This window comes from Mus caroli, chromosome 18 (assembly GCF_900094665.2).
Source record: "Mus caroli chromosome 18, CAROLI_EIJ_v1.1, whole genome shotgun sequence".
Taxonomy (NCBI): domain Eukaryota; kingdom Metazoa; phylum Chordata; class Mammalia; order Rodentia; family Muridae; genus Mus; species Mus caroli.
In genome coordinates this window covers 24,912,487-24,930,629 of record NC_034587.1, presented here as the reverse complement: position 1 = coordinate 24,930,629, position 18,143 = coordinate 24,912,487, and positions in this window count along the sequence as shown.

The following is an 18,143-nucleotide window of genomic DNA, read 5'->3' as shown; positions in this document are numbered from 1 at the left end:
GAACAAAACAAGAGAGTGACTCTCACTCACAGAGTTTGCTTTAACACTTGATTTGACTGCTGGAAGTCAAACTCCATTTGCTTGTGTTATTTCCAAGGGTAAATAAAAAAGGCATTTGAAAAGAATAATTTGGGCCCTCTGGGGAGAAGAGTATATTGATTGGGAAGAAATGTGTAAGGCTAAGGAGTACAATTTCTCTTAAAATGAGACTCAGGAAAATTAAGAAGGCAGATATGATGTAACAGGAAACCTTAATTAGGAAAGAACTTCAAAGTTTCTCCAAATTATTGAATCCTCTGAGCACAGTGTCTAAGATATTGCCCAGAATTAAATGATTCCCAGATATTTCAGCAGAATGTTAGCTCTTTCTTTGTGTGTGTGTGTGTGTGTGTGTGTGTGTGTGTGTGTGTGTGTGTGTGTGTGTAAAACCTCTTTGCATCTTCGAAAGTTTGAGGGATAGTTATGAGTATTGTTTATGGTACAGGGGTGTAAAACAATATGGCACTATAATGAACTCCCTACAAGCCAATGGGGAAACTGAAGAAATCTGAGGAAGTAGCAACAGGCATACAGTGGATCTTGCAGTGGTCCTCCATTCTAGAGCGGAAACAGTGGCCATTGATAGGTTGTAGGACAGGTGTACAGACCATCTTTACAAGTTGGTTCTGAGAAAGCTTGTGAGGAATAATAAACCTGAGAGTTAAACTCCTGGATTTATGGCTCTGATTGAAAAGGTGAGCATCATTACTTCAACTCTTTCTGCCTGGAGGTCCACCTGCTGTTTTCGTTTTCATGTCCCTGCTGGCATTATTTTTGGATTGCTGAGAGCAAACTCCCTGACAGAATGTAAGGGAAGCAAGGTTTATCTCAGCTCATGTTTTCAGAGAAATCTTTTTTTCCCATCATTCAAGGAAAGAGATGAATGAGAATTAAATCTGTCTGAATGTCTTAGAAAGATTTTCAGTGGGAACAACTCCATCAATAGCAAGTGTAGCAGGAAACAGTCTTTGAACAAAATGCAGGTTATCTTTCAAAGTCCTGCTGTTAGTAACCTAGCTTTACTACCTGAGCCTATCTCCTAAGGATCCACAACACTCAAAGGCTGCGGTAAACAGCACATAAGCCTGCAAATCATTTTTTAGATTCACACCTATCACTAACTCTTCTTTGTATATACTATAACTTAGGTACACAGGTATGTATGCATACATGCATACATATGTACATACATACATACTTGCTCCATGTTTCTATCAACTTGCTCCATGTTTTGATCAACTTGCTCCATGTTTCTATCAACTGTAGGGGAAAAGGTAGACACTCCATATCCTGTAGATTAACAAAGGATCTCTCAAGTCAATGTTATTTAAGAAAGTATATGAGTAACACAAATGTGTGTGTATGTGTGTGTGTGGAGAGAGAGAGAGAAAGAGAGAGAGAGAGAGAGAGAGAGAGAGAGAGAGAGAGAGAGAGAACTAACTCGGCTCAATAGAACATATGAGGGATAAAATAGTGGTTGGAAATTTAAAATAAAAGATTCTACACTACTCTAACATCACACTTTCATTTACTGTTGTCCTAATTTTTGGAGGAGTTGGGAGGGAGGAGTGGGTTTATTTTACTGATATGTACATATCACTTCATTATCAAAAGAAATCAGGACAGGAATTCAAACAGAGAAGGAACTAGAGGCAGGAGCTGAGTTTCTTGATCTACAAGCAGCCGGAGACTGTACCACACTGAGCATAGCTTGAGCATCAGAGACCCTGTAGTTCTATTTTTTTTATGAAATTGTGTGATTTGTAACATGAAATTATGTGATTTGTAACATAGGCATAGAAATATATGTGACCTACAATTTACTGTTACATAGGAAGAAAATGTTCACATATAATAACCAATGTATATGAAATATTATTCTATGCTTTTGAGAGATAGTTCAAGGAGAAATACTTCATTCATTTCCTCTAAAAATACTCTAGTCCACAATAAGAGCTAGTTCAAAATTCCTATATCCAGCAAGGAGAACATTCATGTGCAGCTTAAACAGACTTCTCTCACAATTCATGGGATTTGTTGATACATCTGAGTGCATCATTCTTAAGCTTAAAGCCATTTATTCTGGTTTTCTATGTCTCCTCTTTTACCCTGTCCATGTTCCAGTTTCTCTCCACTAAATATGTAATTTCCTCGAGCACAGTAGAAATTTTTCCTCTGAATAACACTGAAAACTATCTTCAGTGAATCTACACACAGTAAAATAATATCACAAAAACAGAAGAATGCTTCAAAAATCTTTGATTTAATATATGCCTTAGTTCATTCTTTTCTGCTGCCAGCTACAGTGGAGGAACACAGTGGATGAGCTGTCTAACTCAAGACTTAGCTTGGAGATGGGCTTGAAGCATTTGGCACTGGTATTCCAGGGAAGCATGTGGAACATGAAATATACTGATATACATATGCCTCAGAATGTTTTTGGAGAGAATTATCATATTGTATCATTCATATTTTGCCCATCTAATGGGAAAGTCTTCACCCATGAACACATCCCATTCATTCTGTCCTAGTTTTCCTTTCTGTCTTGTTTCCCTTGGTCCATCTTGTTTCATTTAAGATATGAATGCTGGGGCAATCAAAATCTTATAGAATATTAGAAGAGTGGATTCACCACGATTAGAGAAAAAGTAGCTGAACATAGAATCTTTGAAACTTAGACTTCTGTCTAAATGTTGCATCTGTATTTTATGCTTGACTTGAATGAACACTTGAATCTCTCGTTCTCTCTCTCTCTCTCTCTCTCTCTCTCTCTCTCTCTCTCTCTCNCTCTCTCTCTCTCTCTCTCTCCTCTCTCTCTCCCCTTCCCTCCTCGGTGTGTGTGTTTGTGGTGTGTATGTATGTATACAGACTGTATGTCTGTATGTATATAAACATGCAGCACATGTTTTCTTCTAATAAATCTATAGATAGTGATTTACCTGTATTTCATTTTCACTTGTTACATTAGTAATTAGTGTAACTTATGTCAGTTTATGTTAGCAGTTGCTAAGTAGTTTAGACTCTGACTAAGTTATCCAACACCCATTGTCAAAATTATCCTTCTGGTTGCTTTTTCTACTTGAACATTCTCTAGTCATTTTTTTCAACACTGACAACTGATTAAAAGACCATCAAATCAATGTGTTTACCAGAGATTTTAATATTAAAAAATAAAACTGGTAGAGAAATAAATCCTGAAAGAATAGGAAGAGAGTGATATTATGACATGATTAGGTAATCTAGATGCCAAGTTATGCAAAGATGGAAGTATGAGAGCTTGTCTAATGCTTTGTCTGGGCCTTAACCATAAGTGGTAGCAGCCTTCTGTACTTCACTAACTACAAACATTTACCATCTTCCCAGTATAGAAATTCACTTCCTATTTTTCTATGCTTTTCCTTGATAAATGATTCTGTTTTCTCCAACTTGGTCTGTAGAATGGCCAACATTAATAGTTCATTTGTTTAAACTACCAGACTGTGGTCAACAGATTCCCAAGGGAAAAGAGTCAGCCAAACAGGTCTAAACCAGCATCATTTAAGAACACAATCAATTCTTTATCTTTTTTCATAAAGTTCACATATGCATGCATTAATCATCATGGGCTGGCCCTGGGTAGGAAGTTCTTACCTAAGCAACTTCCCCACTACAATATATCTTTTCTGTTTAATGGCCTCTGCAGCTTAGATTTTATTGTGTGCTCACTCATCTGTTGTTTTATGAGCCAGTCTGTGTCTTTGTGATGAACTGATTAAGCAACTGGTTTTGAAGTTAAATTCATAGGCAAGCTAACATTCCTTATACCTCTAGCAAACGACTTTGGCCTCTTAAGATCCTGTGCCTTATCTAGCTTACTGACCTTGGTTGTATAGCACTTTCTGGAAGAACTGTAGAGTGATTTTCATATGTGAAAGTAGTGACTAATTTCCTAAGGAAGAAATTAAAGGAATTTTCTGAGGTGTGTTCCTATATAGGACGTGTTATGCATTATAAAGTAGTATATAATGATCAGTCACTTCTCCAGTCATCAAACACTTGTCCTATGAAAAGAATTAATGCTTAACTAAGAAAGAACTTTTCTTGAATTCAACAATAAAACAAGGGATCAAGGGACAAGTTAGGAGTTGAGTCAACGGGAGGATTCCAGTAGATTTTTAGGTGGGAAACTTTAAAGTACATTGAACTAGATCCCATATTTTCTACTAAGCATGGACTAGATGCCATTTCATCATGAACCCACAGATTTAAGCCTTGCTGGCCTCAAGCCCTCTTTCCTTTCCTGGTCAACCTTCTGAGATAGCCAGCATAACTTTCTCTCCTCTTCTTTTTCTCTCCTTTCTTTCTTCTATCCTAATTTTCCCTTTGAATTTCTCTGTAATTTATGGGGTTTGCTTACAAATAACATAAGCCTTTTAAAGTAATAATTACCTGTCTTCTTATGTGTGAGTATGGTCATAGCCTCTAGTGTTCCTAATAGTAATAATAAGATGCAGATCTAATTTTTAGACATAAAGCTGCCTTCCAGTTCTTTACTGGTCAGCTGCCTTTCCCAATAAATATGATTCTACTCTTATAACTGAATGGCTGGTGTCATCCATATTTGGCAAAAAATTATTATTTTTCACCAATAAACTAAATATTTAACTCCTTTACTTTATTCGTTAGAAGGAAATTTATACAAAAAAAATGCTCTGTTCTTCCTAACTTCTGTGGAAAGTGACCAGACTCTTCTTATTTCATCCTAACAGGTTTTCAGTTTTAAAGCCCAACTGGAAAAGATTGTAGAATCCTTTCAATGCCTTTTAAGACAAATATGTTAGCTAAACAAAATCTCCTATTTTCTGTATTTAATTGAATTCAGGTTTCACTGACTACACAAAGAGAATCTTTCTTACAAAGATTCTTCTGTGTTTACAGATTACAATTAAATCACTCTCAGCCTTCACTTCTGTAAATTAAATCAGAGCTCCCATCTCCTTTTCAGCACGGTTTTATGCCAGGTCTTTAAAGATTTATGCTTCTTACTGCTAAATTCGTACAGCAAAGTCTTTCTACCTGGAATCGGGATGGTTTTTGTACATGTTGAGCCCTGCTAAGATTGATGCATATCATCAGCTCTATTTTGAAAGTTGAGGAAGAAGTTAAAGAAGAATTAGGCCTGTCACCATTAATAGACTGTGAACCATGGCTCAGATTAGAAATCAGAAGCTCATACCACGAATAATAGCGAGAAGAAGGGGAGTTCCATCACTCACCAGTCACCTAACAGGTTGCCCTCCAATATCATCTTTATTTTATAGCACCATATTTCTTACCCTTGGGGATCTCTGTGAAATGGATGGGAAGATCAGCTGAGTCGTGATGGATGAAACCATGTTGATTGCTTCTTTGGCAGGACCAAAGGCTCTGCATGCTAAACTTTACCCTCTATGTGGCAGTTAAAAGAAAGGCAACCTGGTGATGCCTTTCCCATCTCCTCGGGTTCATGTAGTTGTATAATCTCCTTTTGATTGTGGCTACAACCTATGACTTTCTTTTAACCAGAAGAATATATCAAAGGTGATAGGATGTCACTCCCATGATTATGTGGTATTATATATACCCATCTTTCTTGCTGAGTTGCTTTTTCTCTTTTATCAACAGCCTGAAACAGCAAGCTGCTGTTATTCAACTGCATATAGGGAACATTCCATGACTCAGAGCTGAGGAGCTGAGAATAATTCCTGAGAGACAATCAGAGGGAAGATGGGGCTCACTGATATTCAACCTCACGGACATAAATTTTGCCATGACCAGGTGATATTGGAGGGGATTTCTCCACCACTGAATCTCCTGACGAAAATAGAACCTGGTATAAAGTTGTATTGATTCTGATTCTGTGCAACATTGCCAAAGAACCCATGTAGTTCAAATCCATGACAACAAACAGGAACAGGACACCATATGATTTGAATGAAGATTGCCCCCATTTGCTCACATTTGGATTCTTGGCCCCTGATGATCAAATGGGATGGAAAGAATTAGGATCTGTGGTAATTTTGGAGGAAGTGTGTCAGTGGAGCTAGTGTTTGATGTTTGGAAAGCTTATGGCATACCTAGTTAACTATTTTTCTGTCACACTCCCTGTGATGTTGCTCATTGACTCTAAAACTATGAGCTCCAATACACTCTTCTTTCGTTAAGTTCTCTTGGTTATGATGACTCCACAGAAATAGAAAAGCAACTAAAATGTATAATTTATTTTTAATTTTTTAAATTTAATTTTATTCTTTTTAATATTTGTTTGCATCCTGCTCACTGTCCCCCTCGCACAATCTTTCCCCCACTCCACCTTTCCCTTCTCCTCAAAGCAGGTGGGAGACCCCTGGGTATCTCCCTCTGACCCTAACACTTCAGCACTCTGCTAGGCTAGGCGCTAACCATCCCACTGATGCAAGACAAGGCAGAACAGCTAGAAGGACATATCCCACGTACAGGTAACAGCTTTTGGGATAGCCTGTATTCTAGTTGTTTGAGACCCTGCAGAAAGACCAAGGTGCACATCTATTACATATGGACAGGAAGACCCAGGTCCAGCCCATGTATCTTTCCAGGTTGGTGCTTCAGACTCTGAGATCTCCAGTGGTCCAGGTTAGTTGACACTCTTGGTTTTCCTGTGGAGTTCCTATCCACTTTGGAGCCTGCAATCCTTCCTCTTATTCTTCCATAAGAGTCCCCACAAAGCTAGGTACATTATCCCTTTTTATTCTTACAGCATAGACAACAAACATAAACTTTTTCTGTGTCTAAACAATGAAACAGTTGAATATTTTGAATCATTATCCTAATAAACCCATGAAAGGCCACATAGCCTGGAGCTGTGAAACTGATAAAAAACTACTGGGTTTTGTTTGTTCGCTTGTTTGTCTTTGTTTTACCTTAATATAAGAAGAAATGCCATGATCAAAACTAATAAAACTTCTGGGGATGCTATTGGCTGTTGTTTTCTCTGCTTATCCCATGGGGAGGATTAGGATATATAGCCTTGTTTCAGGGAGTGTGTCACTGTACGGGGTGGGCTTTTGAGATCTTTTATGCTCACACTCTATCCATTGCAACAGAGAGATGCCTCCTAGCTGCTTGAAGATACCAGTCTCTTCCTGAGTACCTTCATACCAAGATACAGAACTCTCAGCTCCTTCTGCAGCACGATGTCTGCCTGAACATTGCCATGTATTCTTCAATGATGATAATGGACTGAACTTTTGAAAATGTAACCCATCCCCAATTAAATGTTGTCCCTTATAAGAGTAACCTTGGTCATAGTGTTACTTCTCAGCAATGAAAACACTAAATAAGACAATAAGAGACCCAAAATTCTGCCATGAAAAACTACAGCTGATAAACATTTTCAAGAAAGTGGCTGAATACAGGATTAACTAAAAAAAGTCATTTATTGTAGCCCTTCTATATACCAACAATAAACAGACTGAGAAAGAAATCAGGGAAGCAACATCCTTCACAACTGCCACAAACAGTACAAAGTGTCTTGGTTTAACTTTAACCAAGCAAGTAAAAAATCTGAGTGACAAGAACTTGAAGAAAGAAATTGGAGAAGATGTCAGAAGATGGAAAGATCTCCTGTGTTCATGGATCAGTAGAATTAACACAACAAAAATGGCCCATCTTACCAAAAGCAATATACAGATTCTATGCATTATCTATCAAAATACCAACATAATTTTTATTGAGTATCTTTATACTCAACTCTTTATGAAAAAACAGAAAACCAAGAACAGTTGAAACAATACTACACAATAAAAAAATCTTCCAGAGTTATCACTATCCCTGATTTCTAACTCAACTACTGAGCTATAATAATAAAACCTGCATGTTATTAGCATTAAAACAGGAAAGTTAACCAATGGAATAGAAACAAAGTTCTGGGCATAAATTCACACACCCTTGAACACCTGGTTTTTTATGAAAAGGCCAAAACTATACAATGAAAAAAAGAAACAGTTTTAACAAATGGTGCTGGTCTCAGTAGATGTTGGCATTTAGAAAAATAAGATAGATTATTGTGTAAAAAAGATTTTAATCTGATTATTTTTAATATGTACTTGAAGGCATAATAGAAATTTTCAAATATCAAAATAAAATGATATGTGTTCTTTGAGTCTGATGAGGCCTCTTTCAGCTCTTACTGGGTAAGCTTAACTCAGAGCAGGGTACCTAGAGTTTTTAAAACTTAACAGATTCCGAAGCTACCTAGAACCAATGGCTGCTAAGTTCATTGTCTTGTACACAAGAAAAAGAAAGTGCCCATGAGCAATGCAAATGGAATGTAGTGTTGTTAAAAGAAAGAGAGAAAGAAAATTGGAGACTCTGTAATTTACTTATTATTATGTACTTTTCCATAAGCATTTTTATGAAACATGTGCTTACTAGTCAGTAGTTAGTAATCAATGAAAATCCAGTTACAAACCAGTAGAAATGCAATGTCCAGAAATCAACAATTCTAAGAGATTCCTAAATTCTCTGATATAATGAAAATGATTACTAAGGTACTCAAAATTCCCTATGCTAAATGGCAAAAAAAAAAAAAAAAAAAAATTCTAATTTCTCATGATGAGAGGTTCACTAAAAGGAAATAGGACGTGGTCCCTAAAAGGCCAAGAAGGGGGTGTTATGAAGCTCAGTGTCAATGTTTCCAGAGTTATAATCTGAGTACCACGTGAGGAAGATCACTGGAGGTGAACATGTGGAGACGGTAAATTGAAAAGCTCATTGGCTTATTGTGAGCCACAGTTCTCAGTTGCTGGAAAGTTCTTGCTTAGTGATCCTAAAATAATTTGGAAGGAGATTCCAGTTTGCACTTGAATTTATTCAGCTCTTGACATGCAGTTAAAAATCAGAAACAATAAAAAGACATTAATGTTGTCTTAATTGTGGTTCAGGACCAGAAAGAACATTGTTATGTCAGATCCCAGTGTACACAGACATGCTTATGTGAACTGAAGGCCATGGACTGGAAGCACAACTCTGGAGAGTTTTGAATATCGAAATGACTGACTAGCACTTGACTGTGGAAAGTCAGGATGTTTCACGCCAAAAGCCAAATTTTTGTCAGCTGTCTTAAATTTCTTTAAAAACCATTCATTGCCCAGCTTCAGACTTAACACCTAGTGAGCATCTTTTAAAATCACTTGAATGTGTTTACCTAATAAGCCACGACCTATCAACAAGCCAAAGCCTAGCATCAGCATCCTATAGCAGAGATTTTCCAGCTTTTCTGTAATGCATTGATTGGTCTTGTGTTTCAACCAATGTATTTAGGGAGAGCCTTGATTAATGGCTTACTTTTGTTCTGTTACTACAAAATGTTTTTGTAACCACTTCCACAGTGGGACATGTTATTTGGGGAAACCTGAGTTCCTTATTTCCAGATTGTGGTCACTCATATTTGGCTCAGAATAAATAAACTGTTGCTTTCTTTGAAGTCAGAACTGTGTTTACTTGGAAACTTAATTCAATTAGTCTGATAACAATTTCTTTTAGAGGAATAAAAGTTGAGTTTAAATCAAAGGAGCTTGGCCAAAGTGCTAACTAAAGACAAGATTTAGCATTTCTAAAAATCTATTCATATCAATAGAGCAATGAGATATTTTCACAGGATTTTGAATGGAAACAGTCCTAATTCCAGAAGTAAGCCTGAAGTTATTTCAGCCATTAACTGCAAATGAGAATGCAAAATGTTTAATTAAGAGTGTTGCGTATTATAGCTTTTCCATCTTGGCATAAAAATACTATTCTACCACCATAGTGTTACACAGTTAATCCTGACCACATTGTCGTGAGAATGAATAAAGCACAGATTACCCTTGATCCTTGTAGTATTTAGGATTTTTTTTAAACCCTGTAATAGAAGTTAGGAAGCATCCTCTTCTGGGATGTCACTCTTAGTGCTTACTATCTTTCAGGGAGGTACATGTCTTCTAAGTCATTTTGAAGGGCATAGCATGTACTAGAGATAAAAATTAACTTAAGACAGATTTCTGTGATATACCTGGGCATGATGAACACTTGCTAGGCTAAAGTAGAATTGCCCAGTGATGCAGCTGTTCTTGAGCTCTGAGAACTCCTTAGTCCCTTTTATTGGATCCTCTTAGAATGCTCAGAAACCACACTTATTCCCTGAGACTGAGACAAACATGATAGCATTGTTTAGTTGGTCTGTCACCGATGACCTGCATGGTTAAAAGGACATTTCTTCACATAATGTAACTCAAGTGTGAGTGTGTGTGTGTGTGTGTGAGAGTATGTGCACATTAGTGTATGTAGGGGGAGTTTTGTAGATGAGAATCCCATTTAAAAGTTCCAGTGCTATAGCACATATAAGATGACTGGGTACATAAAACCACTCCCAACTTATTCCCAATAACTAGGCTTGTGTCGCAGAATCCTCAGTAGATGGAAATCAACTCCTACACGTTTTCATCTCATTTCCAAACACAATCAGTGGGAAGTGCATACCCAGGCTCGTACATAAAAGTCATAATACACACATATATACATTTATTCATACATATGCAAACAAAAATATACACAGGATTAAAAAAAGATAACGTTTAAAGATTAAGGCCAAGATCTCAGCTTTTTTTTTGTATTGCTCTGAGATGACGTGCTGTTACGTAGGTAGTAAAATTCACTGGATTCTATTGCACAATTCAGTCCATCATGATGGAAGACACTGAAAAGGCTTACATATGAGTATGTTATTTAGCAGCATCTGTCTCCTGTTCCTATGGCGGGTTCTTCAGTGATCCTCTCCAGATGTGATTTTTTTTTCCTCCAATGTTATCACAGCTCTCTATCTCTGAGATCTTAAAATGGGACTAAATGAGTTCTCGAGGTATGTCTCATAGCTTACGAGCACCCGATGTTCTTACAAATGACCCATGTACAATGGCAGATCCCATGTTAGGCACCTCACACCTGCATAAAGCTCCAATTTAAGGGATTTCAAGTCTGGCCTCTACCAGTACATGTAATTACATGATACATGTAAACTCAAATAGGTTCACATACATACGCATAATTTGAAAAAGATAACCTGATTTTGGTAAGGACACATCTACTATTTTCTTTCACTTGAAAATTGATCAAGATTTAAGCAAGAATAAAAATGAGTAGATGAGAATCTCCTCGGGGAATGACATGAATGTCATACATAGTGCATTAACTCACAGTAGATGTGACTACTAGCACAAGTCCTATCTTCATAAGATCAAGACAGTTATAAATCTCAGCATGTATCAGATAGGAGATCTTGAAGCATGACCCATAGTTGAGGAGATTTAGGTACTTCATGGGCCATTCAGATAGCTTATCACTGGTAGGTTGTCTGTACTGTGTGGGCAGCACACTTGTTCTCAGTAGGTAGGTAGATAGGTAGGTAGGTAGGTAGGTAGGCAGACAGACAGACAGGCAGGCAGACAGACAGGCAGATAGACTGGCAGACAGACAGATGACAGATAATTAGTGAAATAAAAATGGAGATTTAATTTGATTTGTTTTACACCATTTGTTTTCAAGTTTTTTTAATGTTGTGAACCTTTACTACAGTTCCTCGTGTTGTGTTGAATTTATATTGATATTTCATACCCAGGAACTTTAATAATACCAAATAGGTAATAAGCATTTACAAGCTTCTGTTTTGGGATTAGAACTATAACAAAGTTGATCAAGTGTTTATTGGGGCATGTAGATGGTCCAGGGTTCACTCCCTAGTACCAGTTAAAAGCATTTTACCTCCCGATTGCTGAGAGCTTAAAATTATAAATTCTACACACAAAGTTTAGCTTATAGCAGAATCCATGTGGCTCCTTGAGAGATAAATATCAAAATGCCTCTGAAGCATCAAGTATATGAGGTATAAAACCTTATGCTATATGCTAAGCCACTGGGCTGGGATGCCGTAGTAATAAAGTAACATTCAGGAAAACAAAACTGAGGTTAATTAGAGATGTGTACTTTTAACTGGATTCTCTTCTATAGAAATTGTCTCTTGCTCTATCCTCACTGGAGAGGAGAAGCAGCTGGCACCTGTCCTCTGTTTAATAGATCATCATATTCCAAACACAATTCTCAGAGCACCCTTTAGTCTCTTCTTTGCCAAGCTAAACAACACCACTTCCTTAAAGTTTTCCTGTGGGATCTATTTACCCTTGAATAACATAGCCCATATTTGAAGAAGATTGCCTTTCATAATCCATAATTCATGCCTGCTAATTTTAGAAAGAAAATAGTATTTTGACAACCACCATTATGGCTTGGTAATTATTCTGTTATCAAGAGGAAACTTTGTGATATGTATATTACATTATTGTGTAATGTGAAAGACATATATTTCAGTCTCTTATTCCAAAGAGAACATGAAAAGACACCTTTTTGATAGATAAATGAGAGTGATATCTGAATTGTCTGTCACCGTTGACTCTGTAGATCTTATTAATGGCATTGCATAAATGTGCCACATGTGTTGCACTTGGAGCAATGAAAGAATCAGGCTACCCAGGTGACTAGCTTGTTTGACCTTGCAAGTGGTTTTGTTTGTTGATTACTTGTAAAAAAGGCTCAAATGCAGGTTTCTTGTAAATGTGTTTTAAAAACAAATTTTAATACAGAAGCAAAGGGCAGTATTCATCTATAGAGAGTGCATTTTGTAATATTTTAATGAGCTGAATGTTTTCCTAAGGCCGAGTCCTACTATTACCAATGAGCAGTATCTCCCATGACTGTGTATGAAGTAAATGGTGATGTGTATAAGGCTACTTCTTACTATACAATGGAAAAACATCACTAACTTGATGATTCTAGCATAGATCAAGGACCTTAAGAACCCTTTGGAATCTCAGGAATGAAACTATAAATAAATATTTGAATTCATTAAAGCAACATGCTGAACTAGGACATTTGAAGTAATTTTAAATATTAAACAGTGATCCTAAGTGTCACCGAAGAACATTAATGACCCAGTTTCCATCACCACAGACTAGGCATCAGAATGCTAGAATATCTTTGTCACACCAAGTTTTCTTGGCTAAAAGTCATGGTTTCAATGTCTGAACTTAACAATTTCATCTTGTTCCCAACTCATTCAAAGTTGTACATAAAGTGAACTAAAATAGCCTCCAAACTATGGAAGAAAATAAATAACATGTTTTCCATTTGATCATTGTAGTCTATTTTTGGTGGCTGTCAAAAACAATATCTAATTTACAGTATTTTTTATTTAAGCATCTGGCAGCTTGATTAATTTGATTAATTAATTTCTCAGGATTCTGTCAACTCAGCTGCACCATAACGTGAAGAATAAAGAAGACTGTGCAATTAAAAAAATAGCTTTTAACAGAATTAAGAATGTCATCATATAAGATCTGATATTGAGTTCTTATTTGCAAGAGACAAGATAAGGTGAAATCAGTAGATAGAAATATGCAGATCACCAAGCTTGTCATGCATCACAAAATAAGTTACAGGTGCATCTTAAGGTGTTATGTTTTGCTTGCATTCTGAAGGGGTTAGGAAATTGTTTTCTTTAAGGAATGTTAATTTAGAAATACCTTATGATACTTAGAGGTTGGTTTTCAATTTAAAATCTGGCAGTCTAGTAGGTCTGGATGTTTCTGCTTTGCATTTAAGTGTATTAAGTCTGTGGTGTAAGAACATGGCTAAGACAGTGGGTCATATCTTAAGTCCCTTTGGCAGATGGACAGTCCGTCTATCTGCTGCAAATTTGTTATGCAGTCTGCTGTCCGTACATCACCCTCTCATATGTAGCAAACATCTTTCAACTGACAGCGCATGAGCTTACTACCATTCCACATTTTCCTGATCATAGCGATTTCCCAGGCAGGGGCCTAGGAGGTAATCTGAGCTCAGCAAAAGCGTTGTATAAAGGGAATTCTGTTCACATTGTTGTGAGCACAGCTGGATGGTCTAACTGCTTTCCTTGGCAGATTTGAAGTTTGAATGCCAGCAGTCTGCAGTGGTATTCTGAGGTTCTTGTTGTCATGTGACTGCATCTGGCTTTGGCTTCTCTCACTGGTGGTTATGCAAACTGGACATTTCTGGGAAGGTTCAGAATCAGGAATAAAATGTTTGTGGTTCTCCTTTAACATGGGATTAGAGGATCAATTTACCATTTTATGGTTGATATACAGTATGGTGGGAAATCTGCATACTCACTGGCCTCTTCATGAATACAAATTTCCAATTGTAAATGTGTGTTAGGTCTACATGTTCACTTGAAGAGAGAATTTGTAAAGTGACATATTTTATGCATGCTCACATACAGTTGCAGATTTTGAGGCAAGATTACCATCTAGAATCACATTATCTTCTTAAATGTTTTGTGTTTTGTATCATATTTATTCAACACATATTTATTTAATAAACATATTGAGTTTGAAATTTCTTTTATATCGATTGACCATTCCTCAGACATTAGAATAGGAAAGTACCTACATACAAACAGAAAATATGGGAAGAAACAGCAAGAGACCTCAGAGTCTTTACAAAGCAGATAGACTCTTATTGGAGATGGAAGAGAAGAAATAGGACTAGGGATTTACTGAATACACAGTCTGATGCTTATTTTGTTATTAGTGTTTGTGTTCTATTACTACACTTTGTGTGTGTGTGTTTCATCTAAATTCCAAATCCCAACTGTCTTCATTTCTTTTATATTGTATTCAGGCTAAACACACATTCAATGGTGACAGAACAAAAATGAGACTTCAGGTCTCCATTTTCACCCAACTCAGTGGTCCAAATTTTCTATTCTTTCATTCAGGTACATTGTACTGAGAAGAATACTTATTAATTAATAATGTGAAAAAATTGTCTGGCTAACAGCAACTTAGAATCTTATATTTTAATGAGTTGTACATACCTTGTTTAGGGATTGGTAGGGGCTCAAACATACCACTTGAAATACATCATAGATGGCATATTTGGTATCTGGTGTTTCGGAGTATGAGGCAGGTATTGGTGAAAAAGAAGATCAGAATAGTCACAAGATCAATGCAAAAATACTTTTAAATTAAAAAGAAATAGGGCTACTTAACAATGTATGGTTCCTTCAGTCATAAATGCCTCACAAGAAGACAACTGGGATACTTACGCAATATCCAAATGTCATCTTTTCTCTCATACGTACATGTAGTATGCAGAGATAACACCACAACACAAACACTCCTAGTTATGCAGAATAGATCACAGGACTAGGATTGTATAGGATGGTTTGGCCATTGATAGCAATATAATTAAGTGGAACTTGACCTACTAGTGTGATCCTGATGTTGTCTGGGCCACTGCACAGTGACAGTGTTCTAAATAATGTGAAAGAATATCTAAGTCCAGGAATGTTGATGACCTGGGACCACAATATGCAAGGTCTTTGAAATGTTATTATTCACGTATACAATATACCAAGGAGGCACAAAACAGTCAAGTGAAATTGACCCATCAAACATCTCTAGCTAATATGTCAACAGAAGTTTTTAATCTCCATGAGGTTGTTTCCATTTCTTTGAAATACTTCTGTGGAATATTATTAATATTCTGTTCTTAACATAAGATTTTTCTTAAGTGCAGTGAACATAGAAGTTTGGGCCATATAATGTATTTTGAACTCTCCTAATACACAAATGAGAATAGTTGCTAACATACGGCTAACATTCTCCTGGGTATTAAGTTCATAGACAGAGTAACATAAATGAAAAGGAAACACAAGAGAAACAGAATTACTTGGCTGTTCATGCAGGTGAGAGGGAAGGGGAGAATGTGATGAATGGAAAGACTACATCCCTTCCATCCAAACCACAACCAGACATTTGCAGCATCAGCTTCTCAGATCTGGTTTCTCTGTGGAGATTCGGACTGTTTCTTGACCAATTCATAGGCTTTCTCTCTCTTGGACACCCCAATGTGGCTCTTTGCTCACTCTTTCCACGTTTATACAGGCTATGTGATCTTTAGATGAATTTTTATCCATCACTTTATATGTATCCCACATTCTTACTTAGATGATGAAATTCCCAAAAACAGAGATCTAAAGTTAATATTTCTTGTAGTATTTCTTACTCTTGCTGATAAGCCTCACCCCTCAAAATGTGATAATATCCTGGAGTATGCTGTAATATAGCCACTTGGTGGGACTTAGTATTTCAGTTTAAATGCTGTGTCATCATTGAGAACTCCATTGGGATCTGGTTGAAAATGGAGTTTAAATTCATGTGTGCATGACCTTCCCCAGTTCCTATCTGGTATCCTTCTGATCTCTGGGGAAAACAATCAATGGAGTTGTTAATTATCATAATTGTCATAAAAGATTATATGTTACTAAAGATAGGATATCACAATACAATAAAATAGAAAGCATTTTCTAGGGGACAAGGACATCTAAAACTTAAGATGCTTCCTAAGCCACCAATACTATTAAGTCATGCCAATTATCGTTATGTAGGACAAAGCTAAGGAAACTTGTGACATTCTCAAGGTTATCACATGTTCCAGTAGCAGAGTTGGAATCATGCTTCCAGATTCTCCTTCACTTTACAATATCAAAAAAAATTAATTGACGTTAAGCATAGAAGATATAGGACAGTTGCAGAGGAAGGACAGTCATGCTTGGGAATTGCCAAATAGGGACCTGGAGAAAGGAATCAGAACAAGGACTGTATTTTATTAAGTAGCTTTCATGTATGAGGTCCATCAATGGGCAGTTTATGAAATGATCTTTGATACAACAGCTATGTAAGATCAATATTATTTACCTTATTTTCTGGTTTTTGGTAATATTCATACTAATAATATTTAATTTTTTATTTTGTGGAATTTATATAATTTTACATGTAAAGTACATAAAATATTTGTGAACAAAAGAGTTACTTGGATATATTTGGAGGTATAATTTGCATGCAAACATTGTGCAATTATATGTTTATACTTAGAAATGAGGGCTAGAGCCGTAAAGAGCAACACGAAGCTTATTAATCTGAGTCACAGAAAAGTTCTTCATTTTTAATTTCTTATTACTGGTTAACTGCATTACATAGGAGTTTCATTTTAACAACAAAGCCAATCGACAAAAATAGAAATTATTACTTTTGTTAAGAAATGTTTCCATGATAATGTATTTACCAGGAATCTACTATGAAAGTAAGTCTTCTCCGTTTATCTTACATGTAGAGTTGTAAATTAAACAATTGCACTCATTTTTTGATCAAAAATTTGTGTGTCAACCACAGTAATTGCACATTCAAAGACATTGATTTTACAACATGTATGTTAAAAAACCATTAGCTTATATAGAAATCATCCACCTATTCAAATATCAAAGTAACTACTTTATTTTATAAATTTTTTGTGTGTTTAAAAATTTTTATTAGATATTTTCTTTATATACATTTCAAATTCAAATGCTATCCCTAAAGTTCCCCATACCCTCACCCCCACTCCCCTACCCACCCACTCCCACTTCTGGCGTTCCCCTGTACTGAGGCATATAAAGTTTGCAAGATCAATGGGCCTCTCTTCCCAGTGATGGCCAACTAGGCCATCTTCTGATATATATGCAGCTAGAGACAAAAGCTCCGGGTGGTACTGGATAGTTCATATTGTTGTTCCACCTATAGAGTTGCAGATCCCTTTAGCTCTTTGGGTACTTTCTCTAGCTCCTCCATTTTGGGCCCTGAGTAGATTACACACATGTATTGAAGGATCCCAAGATCACAGACCTAAAAAGCAAGATTAACATTGAACTATTCAGAACCAATGCTCAAACGTTTGTTCAACTAAATGTTCTCAGAGTAGTGTAGAATCTTATATGATATCATGAAATGGCACATCAATGGTGTGTGTGTGTGTGTGTGTGTGTGAGAGAGAGAGAGAGAGAGAGAGAGAGAGAGAGAGAGAGCGCTAGGATGATGCAATTTGTTTGTTTTTTTTTTAGAGTGTGATCAAACACTTTTTTTTTAATTTTTAATATTTTTTATTACATATTTTCCTCAATTACATTTCCAATGCTATCCCAAAAGTCCCCCATAGCGCCCCCC